Raw genomic sequence first — 15729 nt, 5'->3', positions numbered from 1 at the left:
CTCAGGAAACTCCACTGCCTCCCCATACAGAAGAGATACAAATTCAAGCTGCTGACCCACGCACGCAAGGCTCTACACAACCAAGGACCCGCCTACATTAACCATCGCCTAAACTTCCACCAACCATCGAGAAGACTACATTCCACCACTTGCCCTACTCCCTGCATCTACCAAAGCAGGAGTGGGAGACGCTTCTTCTCCCACATCACAGCAAAGACCTGGAACAGCCTCCCCACGCACCTCCAGACCATCACCTCACTCCCTGAATTCCAAATGGCCCTCAAGACCTGGCTTTCGAATAGGTCTCCGGGACCTCCAAAGAAACAGAAGAGGGTCCCTGAAGTCTCAATGTGGCGAAAGAGAGCAGGGAAAATATCATCAGACAACAACCACAACTTCCCCCTTATTAATTATATAAATGGCAATACATCCAGGATGAACAAATAGTTGTCCCACAGACAATTAATATGTGATTTTTATTATCAATAAGTCTCCGGTACCTACAAGTGCCTGGATACCCTATTGTGTTATTAGTTGCACTTTATAAAACCTGATTGATTGGTAGTGCCTGGCTTGCACAATATCTTCCCTGATTATGGACTGACAGTTGCATACTTTACGTAGCCAATGAATTGTCTTATTCACTAGTGCTTATTTTCTATCAGAAGCCCCAGGGATTAGTTTGGGTATGTTTGTTAGAAAAACTTCCTCCGCCACCAAAGCGCTTGCACAACTCTCTATCAGCACATCGTGCCTTAAGGTCGATAAATTACTCGTGAAGAATAAGGGACCATGCATCCCCCCCAGCAGACTTCACTGGGGCACCCAATGGGAGTTGTGGTATGATGGAACCCATAACCTCCCCTCTTTGTTGCATAACCTTTCCCACCGACTGTGCACTCCTTCTGCATAATCGGTAGTTGCTCTGTGACTGAAATAATGATAAGAGTCCCTGGGTGCAATAGAAACAAAAGTCTGTGATGGATGTATGGCTTGGGTATTCGAGGGGCCTAATGGGGGGCCATTACACGTGGTTTGGGGTCAATCAGTTTAGTAATTTTGGATGTAACAAGACCGTTACCCTCCTCCAAATGGCCCAGCATTACTGACAATTTGTCAATTTTTTCTGATAGTCTGCATATAGAGGGTGACAGATTTCCTTAACTTACTGATCTCTTCCCTTAATAGTGTCAGCCAGTTGTCAGTGATAATGCCCACTGTAAGGCACCCAGTCTTGGTTTTGGGCTACTAGGGGCTGTAAAGCTTGAAGTGTGGGTGGTCCTCATGCTACAAAAAAAGCTGTAAATCTCTTGGTACGTTAAACATTAACATGGAAGGGGATTGGTTGGACTTCACTTGTTGTAGTGTCAAGTGCTGTGTCGGACCGCAGTACACCTGGTGTTGCCCCGGTAGCGCTTCGACAAGACGGTACCCCTGATGCTTGCATGCTGCATGGGTTGGCGCATGATTGGACTAAATAAGATTTTTATATCCTAACTCTTTGATGTCGATAGTTGTGATCGATCCCCCTTGTCTTTTTGGGTTAGCAATCCCTCCACTTCTTCAATTAAGCCTTTGATATCTCTCAGGATACAGTTTTCTGCCACATGCTTCACCTGTTTTCTTGCTCCCCTTCATTCCCCAACATATGTGCAGCCTTGCCTTTCCCCATTGTTGTCTAATCTAAGTGGTAGAAAGGGCACGCTACTAGAGGATATCTAAGGGCACGCAAATACGTCACCCAGGTAGCATGCACTCGTTATTGATGGCAGCTCATCAAATCACAGCATGCTGTATACAAAAACAAGTACTATCATCCAGATAATGTCCAAGAGTCCCAAATACACTTCTGTGGAATGGGAAGGTCTTGAAGTATTTTGGCCAGCCAGCCAGAGTTTTGAAATGTGAGCGGTGTACCAGTTAGGCGTTCGATGGATATATCACTTGGACCTTCAAGATAGGTTATACTAAAAGGGAAAGAGTCAGTCCCTTGGTATGTACGTGCTGTAACATTTAGAGCCCAGCAAAACTGGTGGACAGGCAACTGAACAAGAGGCAGGGTCACTCCCAATGCATAAGACAACCACTAATTATGAAACAGGACATTAAAACAAAGCAGACAGTACCTTTATCGAGGGACCGAGGGGGGTGGCCCAGCCTAGCCCCGCCCAGCCACAGAAGGGCTCCCACTTGGCCCGGACTTTGCCAGGGCACATCTCAGGTTGCGGTATTGTTAAAGAGCTTGCCATTAGCAAAATGACCTCCTTTCACACCTGTAGCTGCCTGGTACTTGTGGACCCTCTCGCCTAAACAGTAGTCCCCTCCTTATCATGTATACCAGGGGGTACTTTATACTGTATAATACATGATCACACCATCACCTTTCCCACAAACCACTTAAAACCTTGGTGTGTAGCTCTTTCATATGAATAAAGCGGGCATGTTTGCAAACATAAAGAATAAAACTCAAAACTCTAGTGCAAAATGAAACACATTAAAAACCTGTTAGATATTTGTTGTAAACATATATTTGTTCAATGCAAATCAGTTAAAAGAAAAAGCTGCTGTAGCTAGGAACATGTAGAAACATGCAGAAAGATTCCAGCTTTTCTCTGAGGAGTGAAAAAATAAAAATCCTCTCTGCAGGTCTTTGTAAGCTATTAAAATTGAGCAGAAGAAAGAAAAGCAATGTTCTGTCTGTTGCTTTAAAGAGCTGCTTTAATTATGCTCTGTGATCTGATGTCTGAACCCGTCTGTAATAACCTTATAATAGTTGAGTTCTGACATCTTTTGCTACTTGGTGCCTCACCAATTAATAGGACATTAGTGACTGTCGTTTTTACAGGGGTTACAGAATCCCATGTATCATATAGAAATTAGAGATAGGTTTTATACAGGGGTGGCAGAATACCATGTATTATAAGGTAGATATTAAATCTAAAGGGAGGAAAACTGGAACATCCCCTGCAAGCGTCTGACTGCAATGGGTTTCTGTTATTTCTTAACTCACAAGTCCCGACATCAAATCTGCAGTCGTATGTGAGGAAATACTGCTTATGAAGTGTAACTCTACCCAACTATTTGCATTAAGCTATTCTAGGTTCTGTTAATATGTGCAGCATCGCGAAAGTCTGCAGTTGTTGGCTCATGGTGGAGCCCATTAAGAAAGGGGAAGATCAGGCATGGTTCTTCGGCTTATAGAACAGGACAGGCAAATGGCTTGAAAGGGATTGAGGTCACTCTCTTAGGCTGCAGAACCTCTTTTGTTCTGTTTCCTTTTTAAGTGCCATTTCGACATACATGCCGACATTTTGGAAATAGAAAGAGGTTGTAAAAAAAACTTTTTCACCATTGATATACATTGAAGGAATGGTAATTGTAGGTGAGAGACAGCCAAAAGAAAGCTATTTTTTACTTTTAAAAAAAAACGAGATTCTCTGGTTTGTTCGCATGTATGTTTTTAGGCTCACTTCCTTGTGTAGAGGGATGTTTCTCACAGTACGTAGTGTGGGGGCTGAGTCCAAACAGGGTATGGGCATAATGAGGTGTGAGATCTCTTCACCTGCCTGTCATGAACCTATCTGAAGCAGGAAGTAACGGTACACAAAGGGAAGGCCTCACCTAGAAACTTCCTCCCCCTGAATAGCAAACAAGCATTAAAAATGCAATAGGTCTCGCCTTTAGTTAAGGTAAAGCCATTTGCTTTGCTAATGGTATTGTATAGCAAAGCAAATGGCTTTAACTTAATAAAATGCGAGGCATGATCGGATTTTCAAAAAGTGCGCGTGTAAATTTAGTTTTTTTTTTTGGCAGTACTGTGTTATATAATGCGAACTTGGGGTATAGTTGTATCACAGACGGACACTTTCATTCATTGTTAGGAACGGGGAAATTATGTGATTTACCCAGAATCACAAGATGTTTGAGTCTCCTGCCAAAACTCAAACCTGGTTTCCCTGCTTCAAAGTCGGCCGTCAAGCCAAACTCCCGGGAGGAATGGAGAATTGGGGAGCTGGAAGAGGGAGCCTCAGACGCACACACTCCTGGGGAAGGGGGGCTCCTTACACCAAACATTGATTAGATGGGTCCTAACAAATTACTTTGCGTAAAACTTAAGAGGAAAGTTTCCCAACATTGCTTCGAGTTAGGTTGTAAGAGGGAAGCCTTTTACACGGTCTACGTGTTGGGAGTATCACGCTCAATCACTGCTTTAAATTGGGAAGAAGAAGGTACCTGTGCTCGCTTCAAGATGACTGAAAGGGCACACGTGTTGTAAAATACCACACACGTAAACTGCCTTGCGGGGTGGAAAGAAGAGAACCCCCTCATGCTGCTTAATAGGCTGATGAAAAGCCCCCTCGCACATAAACTTAAGAGCGAGTATGAAGGGTGTCGCCTCTAAACCCCTACCCGTGAAAGAAATTTTAAGTGCAGATCCCCACGTCAACATCACATCGAGAGTATAAAAGATGCGTTAATTTGGTTGGATCACGAATTTAGAGAAGGAATTCTTTGCGGATGTATCCACACAACTGTACCCATGTAAAGTGTGATCGGCCATAATGATCAGCAGTGAGGCGTGGCGCACCATGAGTGTTTTATCCTTATAGTGCAGTATAGATTATCCGGAGCCAGAATGGAAGTCCCAGACCGTGCAGAGCGTAGAGTGTACTCACAAACGTGAAGGTCTTTCTAAGACCAGTGTGTGGTCACAGTATATTAACAGCAGAAGGCATTACAGTGAGGCGCATTTGCGGAGCTGAGTGTTCTCTATATGGTAGAATTTTGAGGTTGTAAACTGAGGTGCTTTGGGAGAGCTCTGAGGGAACTGATTATACGTATAAACGAAGTTACTGAAGTGAAGCGCCCGAGAAGACCTTTTTATGCCCTACGTGATGCTTATAGTGAAACAAGGCATTATTTAAGTGACGTGCATTGACAAAGCAGTGTTAGGATAACCACTTTTAAAACATTTTTTTGTATTTTTTGCGTTTTCATATAGCGCGAACTCGACCTGAAGGTATTGGAGCGCTTTACATGAGCACCAGTTACGTTACACATTATATAAATAGTATAAAACACTAGTGAACATTGCAAGAGAGAGCCACACTCGTGTGAGAAATATTGGTATAACTGTAGCAATACGCAGTGGAGTGAGGTGAATTGGCGGAGCTGCCTGCGATCCCGGTTTTGCAGCAGCAAAATGTACTATCGTCGGTTGCATTGTCCAAGACGGGGGAGGTCGCGGGGGGCGTGTCGGGTAGTGGAGGAGAGGGGTTGTGATGGCTGGAGTGTTGGGAGACAGCTGCCTGTCTCTCTCTCGAGCCCATCCTGGACGTCGCTGCCCTGAACAGGGGTGGGGTCGGGCCTGTAACTCCCCCATCACACGTGTTTAGAGTCCGCGCAGAGGGGGCGCTGGGATTCTCAGGCTCGCCCTGCTCCTAGCAGTGAGCCCAGCGTCATCCTGGGGCAGAGTTCTCACCCCCCGACCCGGTGCACAGCCCGGGGACTGTGGGAAACAAGCGCTCGCCAGACAGATCGCTTTACATGAGCACCAGTTACGTTACACATTATATAAATAGAAGAAAACACTAGTGAACATTGCAAGAGAGAGCCACACTCCGTGTGAGAAATATTGGTATAACTGTAGCAATACGCAGTGGAGTGAGGTGCATTGGCAGAGCTGCCTGCGATCCCGGTTTTGCAGCAGCAAAATCTACTATCGTCGGTTGCGTTGTCCGAGATGGGGGAGGTCGCGGGGGGTGTTGGGTAGTGGAGGAGAGGGGTTATGATGGCTGGAGTGCATGCTCGCCAGGCAGCCACGGTTTAGCGAGATGCAAAAATAAACATGCTGCGGAGCTTGTCTTTATGGGGCCATGTGTTTGAAACACATGGCCCCATAAAGATAAGAAACCTTCTGCGACAGGAGGAAGTCAGACGAGCCCGTCCAAGTGGGCCGTCTTAAAAATGGAAAAGTCTACGTCACAAAGTGCTCTTTCCCAATGGCTGGCCGCTGTTTAGCATAAACGGTGACACCAGCCAATGGGAAAGAGGGGCGGGGCTTAAAGCCCTTTACAGAATTCCCTCAGAATCATTAAATCTCTCCGAGCGAGCTGCGCATGTGCGCAGCCATGCTAGCCGAAACCTAAAAACTACTGTCTCATCAATCATCCCTAACATCTACGTTTACGAAATAGCAGTGCTCAGAAAGAACTAATAAGCAGCACCTTGTTAATAAAGTTCCTGCTACATCCTCCTAAATATATATCTCCAGCCATTATTTTATGCTTTCAGCCCTTAAACTGATCAGCTGTTCTTGCTAAAGAAGAGGTCTAGCGGCAGCCTTTCAGGGGAAAGTCTGTTCACCTAATTCTACGCTTTTTCAAAAGTACCCAAAATAGCACAAGTTCACATGCAAATAATGTTTCTTTCTACAATTTGGCATCCTCAGGTTGCATGCAATGGAAAGAAAGCCCCCTTTTTATTTAATGAAAAATTACCTCCTCTTAAAACTTCTGCTATTGTCAGACAATTATGTGAGTCTCACTAGAGATGGGATTTATCTCCTACCACACGTTGAATTCCAGGTGTAAAAGCTTTCCTTGGGGAGAAGTTGTGTGCTTCGACAAAAAAAGTGCTGACTCTCCACATAGCTGTGATCATTTTGATTATTTATCCAGCTGTCTAAGCTTGAACCTTCAGGGACACACACATGGCATTGGAATGTTGTTAAAATGTATTGGATTACTAGATTATCTATGTTGGATTTGTCTCTGCCAGTAGCACAGATGGAAAGAGGGCAGTTATGAACCTACAAATAAGAGTTATAGCTGTAACTGTAGAATTTCTAATGGCTGTGAGGTTTATATAGTGTTTGTATAGAAAGAGTACATTATAAATGCAAGTTATACCTATAACTTTAGAATTTCTAATGTTTGTGTACTTTAAGTTGAGTTTATATAGAAAGAATAAATAGAGTTAAGCTAAGTATAACGGATCGTTAGCTTTTGGCTTTTTCATTGAATTTCAATGGTTTTTATTTTTTAATAAAAAAATTCAAATCGTAGAGTGTACAGTCACCTAGTGGAGTGCTGTTAAGTAGAGTGTCGTACAGTACAGTGATGGAGAGTGTTGTAGAGTGTAGTGTTGTAGAGTGTAGTGTCATACAGTGTAGTGTCGTAGAGTGGACTAGAGAGGAGTTTAGTAGAGTAGAGTGACATCATTGGTGTGTTGTACCATGGGATCGCATGTTGTAGAGTCGAGTATCGTACAGTTGAGTGCCATTGACTAGAGTGTTGCGGAGTGTCATGGAGTGTCGTATAGTGGAGTGTCGCTGTGAGAAGTTGGCCTGGCATATGCTGGTCACTAGTTATAGTGGCCACCTTGCACCAGTCCAATTCGACTCTTGTGATAGGTTTAAGACAACCTTTAAAGAAAGCTATCCTAGAGGTAGCTGTGGAGAGCAGCCTTCAGGCTAAGTCTCTGAGGAATGTAAAGCAGCTTGTTTTACCTTATAATCTCTTGAATTACCAAATGAAAAGACACCACACAGGTATATATATCAAATATATATGTATTTATTTCTAAATATACTCTACTAATCCCTTTATGAGATTAGAGCCAGGTAAACATTCAAAAGATCAACAGTTCTCAATAAATTAAGCACAAATATGGCTGTAGCCCTAGGGGCGTACCAGACCATATACTAAAAAAATGGTGTAACAAACTCGACTTGCAAAATGAAGAGGCCTAGGGCCTTGGGAATCGCTGGGGCTTCACTTCTGCAGTGTTAGCAGGTAAGTAGCCAGCCCACAGGAGACGCGTGCAGTGTCTAAACACACATGCGGGTTTTCAATGCGTTTCAACGGCAAATGTCGCGGTTTGTAAATTACAGTTTTAGGGCACTTCGCAAAAGTCAACAGGCAAGCAACTTACAGGGTAAGTATTTCGAGAGCCAAAACACACTTGGGCACTGGAGTGCACGAGTTACCTCACTCAGGGAAGCCGGGTGCATAGGTGTCCTTTGGTGTCGGGTCGCGATGCTGTTCCCAATGGAGATCACGGGATACTTGCTGCTTGTGACGACTGGAGAGGTGTCCGTTCGAATCCGAAGATGGATTGGAGTTGCAGAAGACCTAGAAATTAAGGGGACAGAGTTCAGAGTCACTTGCCAGTGACCGGTGGCCAGCAAGATGGATGACCACAGCTGTTGTGTCTCTTCAGGTCGATGATGGTGTTTTGTCTCTTCGCTCACGAGGTCCAGGAAGGTTCAACGATGACCAGCAGCTGGATTCGGGAGGTCCCACAACGTCTGCAGCTGTCGATGGTGTCGGCACCCGGATTGGAGCCAACAAGCCTTGGCAGCCACAAGTCTTGTGTGGAGTGACGATTGGCAATGGTGCAGACCAGCAAGGTCTGATGGACTTACCCAGCAAGGGTAAGTGAGGGCAGGCCCAGAGCAACCAGGCAAGCCCTTGAAGTCGATGTGGAAGTCTTCAGGTGAGTTACTAGCCAGCGGGCAAGCAACCGCAAAGACGCCTTTGCAGGAAAAGTTTAACAACAGCCCACGGTCACTCGGGACAGGGTAGGCCGCTGAAATTCGGTACTAGGCCTGCTAGGGACTTGGACAATAAGTGGTCCAAAGCACGGTTCCCTGGGATTGCTGTTCCTCGTCACTCGTGGGGTCCAGATACCACAGCTTCGCTGGGGACTCAAAATGGCCGTCGAGAGGTCAGGAAATCCACTTCAGGGGATGCAGGGACTTCGGGCTCCGGCGGGAGCGGTAAAGTTTGCAACCGTTGTTGAAGAGTTTTGGTGCCTGCCAAGCAGGGGAGTCACTCCTTGACTCCAAGGGAGATTCTTCAGTCTTCCAGAGATAGTGGAACGTCGAAGGGCCAGGATTCTTCTTAGTTGAGCGTCGTCCAGGTGTAATCTAAATTGCATTGGCAATGCTTGGTATCTTATAGTGAAAAGATCGGAGGGACTAGCTCTATGACCACTCCTCTAGGAGGGTCAGGGTAGTGGGTGGTTACACCCACTTCCCTTTGTCCAGTTTCACGCCAGAGCAGGAGCAGGTAGCCCCTGAACCGGTTTGAGCTGGCATATGCACAGAGGAGCCTACTGCTCCCCCAGTGCAGGACTTCAAAGCACTCTAAGAGTGCACCCACCCAGCTCCAATACACTAAATCCTGTCTGGGAAGTGGTAACACCTCCCTGTGACAGGATACTCTTTGTTGGACATCCTCCACTGCGAGTTTCGGTCAGCAGCAGGAGGGCAGCCCGGTGTCTGTGATGGTGGCATCCATTTTGTGATGCCAGGGCTCTAGAAGATTTCTACCGTGTAGTACAGTGGGTACATGTCGTCCCCTCTAGAAGGGTGGGATCCTACTCCCACACCAGTTACTGGTGTGGGGGTAGGATTCCAAGTTGTTTGACACTAAACACGACATGTTTTGATGCAGTCATTCCAAAGTTAGCATTTACCGCGAGGTTATAATGCACTTAAGAGTATATGGTTTAACCGCATCCACAAACAGCAGCAGAGAATAGACTCTGCCAGCTGCAGAGGGGTCCTACTCAGGCAGAAGCACCCCCTCACATAGTAAACCAAGCACCCTGCCCTTGGGATTGATAGGGCCTACCATAGGGGTGACTGTTTATATGTGTGTGTTTGGTGAGATATAGGAACCTATACCTCAGTGAGGAGTGCCAACACTACCTCACACAGGCTGCAGTAGCAGGCCTGTGGTGTCAGATTGTGAATGCTTCCCAGGGGTGGCATAATACATGCTGCAGCCCCTGGTAGGCCTGTGAAGTACCAATGCCCTAGGTACCTAAGGTACCATATACTAGGGGCTCATAAGGTACCACAGTATCCAATCACTAGTGCATCTAATATGCACACCAATCATTTAAGGGAGTAAGCAGATAGGCTGGGGTCCTGGATAGCAGGATCCCAGCCAGACTAGTCAAAAACCATTCAAACACCAGGAAAAAAGTGGAGGCAACCATATAGTCAGATTCCATCTTCCTACAGTCGCTGAGTAGAGTATCAGAGTGGAGTAGAGTGGAGTGGAATTTAGTGGAGTAAAGTGGATTAGAGAGTCATAGAGTGGAGTGTTGTTGAGAGCAGTCTCATACAGTACAGTGGAGAAGAGTCTAGTACAGTGCAGTATTGTAGAGTGGATTGGCATGTCATACAGTGTAGTGTGTAAGACTTTCATAGAGTAGAGTCGTGGAGTAGAGTGGCATAAAGTGGAAGGAAATACACTGGAGTTGAGTCTTCTAGACTGGAGTGGTGTAGAGTGAAGTGGTGTGCCTTAGAGTACACTACAGTGTCATAGAGTGGAGTTCAGTGATGTGCAGTTGTATAGAGCGCCGTAGAGTGGACGGGTATAGAGTGGAGTAGGATCTTCTACAGTGGAGTGATGTATAGTAAAGTGACATATCATAGAGTACAGTGGAGTGTCATATAGTATAGTGTAGTGTCATATAGTGAACTGTCGTGCAGTGTATTTTCTTACAGTCGAGTGTCGTAGAGTGGAGTGTTGTTGAGTGCAGTCTTGTACAGTACAGTGGAGGAGAATCTTGTACAGTGTAGTATTGTAGAGTGGGGCAGAGTGGCATGTCATACAGTGGCATGTGAAAGACTGTCGTAGAGTGGAATAGAGTGGAAGGACATACACTGGAGTAGAGTATTCTAGACTGGAGTAGCGTATAGTTAAATGGCGTGTCATAGAGTAAAGTGCAGTGTCATGGAGTGGAGTGCAGGTATGTACAGTGGAATAGAGTGCCGTAGAGTGGATGGGCATAGAGTGGAGTGGAGTCTTATACAATGGAGTGGTGTATAGCAAAATGGCATATCTTAGAGTACAGTGTAGTGTCATACAGTGTTGTGTCGTATAGTGGAGTGTCATACAATGTATTATCGTACAGTGGAGTGTCGCTCAGAGGAAGGTCGTTGAGTTAAGTGTTGTTGAATAGAGTGTCGTACAGTAGAATAGAGTGGAGTAGAGTGTTGTTGAGTGTTGTAGATTGGAGTGGCATAGAGTGGATTAAGATGGAGTAGAGTGTCATAGACAGGAGTGTCGTTGAGTGGAGTGTTGTAGAGTACAGTGGATGAGAGTGTTGTAGAGTGGAGTGCAGTGCCATATAGTGGAATGGAGTGGCATTTCATGAAGAGGAGTGAAGTGGCATGTCATAGAGTGTAATATAGTATAATACAGTGGGGCACAGTGTATGGGCATACAGTAGACTGTAGTGTTGTACAATGACAGAGGGTGTAGTAGAGTGTTGTAGAGTGGAGTTGCATACATTTGAGTAGAGTGTGGTGCAATGGAGTGTCATAAAGTGGACTGTTGTACAATGGGGTAAAGTGTTGTTCAGTTGAGTAGAGTGGAATGGAGTAGAGTGGATTGGCATTGGCATAGCGTAGAGTCCAGTAAAGTGTCGTGGAGTGGTGTGTCGTACAATGGAGTGGCATTGAGGGCACTAGAGTGGAGTGGCATAGCTTACAGTTGGTAATGTGTCATAAATTGGAATGGTGTGTGGTACATTGGAGTGGATTGATGTGTCGCACAGTGTTGGAAAGTGTTGTACAGTATAGTACAGTGGATTGGCATACAGTCCAGTACAGTGGTGTGGCATAGACTATAGGAAATGGCACATTCAAACTTGAGTGTGTCCCCCTGGGCACACTGGAAAGGAAAACGTTTCAATTGTTCATATGTCTGGCAATTTTATTCATTGCTTGTTTCAACATATAAAGTTTTTAACAATGTCAATTCATTATAGTCTTCGAAGTATATACGTCATCTTGTTATTCAGATGTTTGTTTATAGTCCAATGCATTTCGGGTTACTTCGAACCCTTCATCAGGGACAAACCTGTGAACGAAATCAAAGTGAGGAGGCTTGTAAACTACTACGGAGTAGGGTAACATTGTCTAAACATTGGCATTAACGATTATTTAATTTGTGTGGATGCGTCCTGCTTGTGATTCTGTGTGGGGGAGAAAGGGTATTCCCTCGACTTATTGTATGTTGGTAGCCATGTGTATCTGATCTATGGGATGGTTAGTAACAGATCTGTATGATTAAGTGAAGCCGCGTGCCAATATTAAGCTGACTGTTTAGGGTGGTTGTAAGTGATGGTGATCTGTTTGCGCTGTTGTTTCTCGAAAACGTTTGAGCAGCCGGTGGATGTGGTGTTGTCCTACGATAAAAAGATGAATGCGTAAGTGCTTCAGCGTTGTCGTGGTGAGGTTAGTTGGGAAAGTTGAAAAAGATAATAATGCGAAAATTACTTACATTAAGTGCACGAAGCTTTAGTGATTCTTTCTTCTGGTAGCTGTGTTTGAATTTGGCGTGTTGAATGTTGGTTATAAATGACGGACTAGTTCCGCGAGGCGTGTTTGTATAGAAACTAAGGAAGGATCCTACTAGAGCTATTCGTGTGAACAGACTTGTCGGCCATTTTGAACTGGTGTGCAAAACGTTAAAGAATCATGGGTGTGTTGCTGTTGTCATCGTTGAAAATAGTAATGTAGGTGTCGTTGTACCGGTGTAGAGATTAAAATAAAATGAAAGCTGCATGATAGTTCAAACGTTCAAACATTACAATGTGTTATGTGTTTTTGTAAAAACTAAGGAAGGATCGTCATAAGGCTATTCGTGTGAATGAAGCTGGTGTATAAGACGTTAAAAGAATCGTTGAAAATTTTTGTGTATGTGTGACCTAATAATATAGGTGTCGTTATGCAGGTGTGATGGTTAAAATGAAAAATAAAAATACATGATAGTTCAAGATACAAACATTACAATATGTTATGTGCTTTTGTGAATACAAAAGCAATCATGAGTGGTGAATGTCCAAATATTATCTGTGTCTCTACAGGTAACACTGATATTCAATCCGATCGTTAAGACCATGTGGTTTAAGAGAGTCCATTTTCTTAATCCAGAAATTTTCACGTTGTAGTAAAAATTTGTTATTGTCTCTTCCTTCCGTTTTCGTTATAATTTCTAAGATTTGAAATTTCAGTTGGCTGATGTTGTGGAAGTAGTCTGAAAAGTGTACAGCAATGCTGGATTTGACGTTGTGTGTGCGAATGTTAGATTTGTACTCATTCAAACGTGTCTTGATTTTTCGTTCAGTTTTGCCTATGTAGACTAAGCCACACGGGCATTTGAGCAGGTATATCACATTCATTGTGTCACAAGTGGCTGTGACTTGTAGTTTGATGGTATGTCCTTTCCGTGGATGTGTGGTGAATGGTCCTCGAATGATGCTGTTACAATTGTTACAATTGTGGCATGGTAAGGTACCTTTATGTGTTGTTTTTGTTCTCTCATCTTTAGTTTTTAGAAGTTCCCCCAAGTTCTTATTTCTTGTGAATGCAAAGATTGGAAGTTCATTGAATATGTTATTGAAGTCTTGCTCTTGTTTTTAGATTGGCCAGTGTCGTTTGATTATTTTTTTGAAGTTATTGCTAACCGTAGAGTATTTAGATATGAGAACATTCCGTTTTTTGGTACTTTGGATAGATTTCTGTAACAGCTGGTTCCGTGTCTTTTGTTGGGAACGCAAAAAGTGTGGCATAGACTGTCATACAGTTGAATGGCATATAGTGCTGTACAGTGAAGTGGCATAGAGTGGAGTAATGTGGAGAACTGTGTCATAGAGTAGAGTGTAGTAAAGTGGAGTGGAGTGTTATACAAAGAGTTGCGTAGAGTGTCGTAGTGTGAAGTAGAGTATGGTAGAATGGCATACAGTGCAGTAGAGTGTCGTACCTTGCAGTGGAGGAGCATAGAGTAGAGTAAAGTGGTATAAAGTGTAGAAGAGTCTTGTAGAGTAGAGTAGCATAGAGTGCAGCAGAAAGGCAAAGAGTGGTGTGGCGTGTCATAGAGCGGTACCTGGTACAGTGTCTTAAAGTGGAGGGGCGTGTAGTGGATTGGCGTAGAGTAAGCTGGGATATTGTAGCCTGGACTGGCCTACAGTGGATTGGTATGTCATATAATGGAGTCCCGTGTGCTTGTGTGGACTGGGGTGTTGTAGAATGGATTGGCACATCATAGAACGGAGTGAAGTGGAATGTTATACAATTAAATAGCATATCGTCAAATGGAGTGACGTGGTACAGTGGAGTGACATGCCATAGAGTGGAGTAGTGTATCTAAGAGTGATGTGGACTGTTGTATAGTGAAGTGGGGTGTATTAGTCGGAAGTGACATGTCAGTGTGGAGTGGTGCGTCATACAGTAGAGTACTGTGTTTTAGAGTATTGTTTAAAGAGAAATAGTGTGAAAATGGGTGAACAGATTTAGATTAAATGTGTCAGAAATATAGAGTATTTGCTGTAACAGGTTCTTTTTGGTATGTAATCTAAATTGTTTCAGTATTTTAAAAGTTATAGTTTGTGATTCAAAAAGTTAAAGTTACACGTTTGCAAGATTCTGATATTTGCTGTTGATAAAGGTATTTTATGAGTGGCATCTTTACGGCTGCAGAGTCTCTGCACCTAAAAATATTGTGCACTCCTATCTTTTTATGTGTGTAGACTGGGCAGTGATAAAGATAATACCAGTGAAATGCCTTTCCGAAAAAGAAACAATGGTAAACTTACACTAAAGTGTAAGTTTACCACTGTGAATCAGGGCCATAAGGCATTAAAACTTAGTGATATATTGGCCCGCTGTATACCACAGTAATTTTGCAGTATACCATGGTACACGCTGATTACAAAACGGTATATGATTGGCTAATGACCAGCCATATTGTTTAGACCACACTTTGGCTGTGTTCTGGTATTTAAGTCTTAATGTTGTCTTCCACTGTTTTGTAACTGCATCGGAAGAGATGAGGCAGTTTAAGAAGGTGACAAAAATTAAGCTAAATTTCATTGTATTACTTAATATATTTTTATCACAGTACTGCCATATTGTGCAGACGGTACTTAGTGTACACTCTGGGGTTTAATCTTAAATGTTGTGTAGTAGGTTTAAAAAAAAAACTTAACCTGATTTAATTTTTTTTATTTTAAGTACACAGTGATAGACTATATATCCCCTTAAAACCCAGGAAATCAACTAAGTGCAGTGTAAACAATATTTTGCTATTCCTGATTTAAAAGTGAAAAGTATAGTTTACACCATGCTTACTATGCGTTATGGGTTTTAAGTGGAATATAGTGTATTTAAAACAAAATGGTTCATCTGCACCCCATAATCTATGATCCTGTCAAATTTTCTAAAAACCTGTTCAGCCATTTTGGCGCTATATCCAATAAAAGGTGTAAGGAAACTGCATTGGGAGAAAAATGCTTTTTGAGACCCACCTTTTTTCTTTGCACCCCCTTAACGAATCAGAATCAAACTTTCCATCAGCAGCCAATGTAGAAAAGGCTATAGGTCTGGAAAGTTTTGTGGAGAGTCATCAAAAGGGGGCAAAGATCTGAGAAATTTCTCTCCCTGGAAATCCTAACTAGAACTACAGAGTGGCTACTGTCACTCTGTAATACATGTATTCACTGAAAAAACCAAAGGTTACAGGGATGTTATGTCAATAAACTATAAATTGTGGCCTAAAGTTACTTAATGCCATGGCTTATGGTTTTTTCAGATAAGTATAACTATAACTTCTGAATTTCTATGGCTTTGTGTGGGTAAAACTTGAACCTAACTATAATGTCCCTGTAACCTTTGTTTTTTTCTGGTAATGTGTATGTTTTTTT

The sequence above is a fragment of the Triturus cristatus genome, chromosome 3_2 (genome assembly GCF_964204655.1).
Source record: "Triturus cristatus chromosome 3_2, aTriCri1.1, whole genome shotgun sequence".
Lineage (NCBI taxonomy): Eukaryota > Metazoa > Chordata > Amphibia > Caudata > Salamandridae > Triturus > Triturus cristatus.
The sequence above is the reverse complement of the archived record's forward strand: the minus strand, read 5'-3'. Positions refer to the sequence as shown.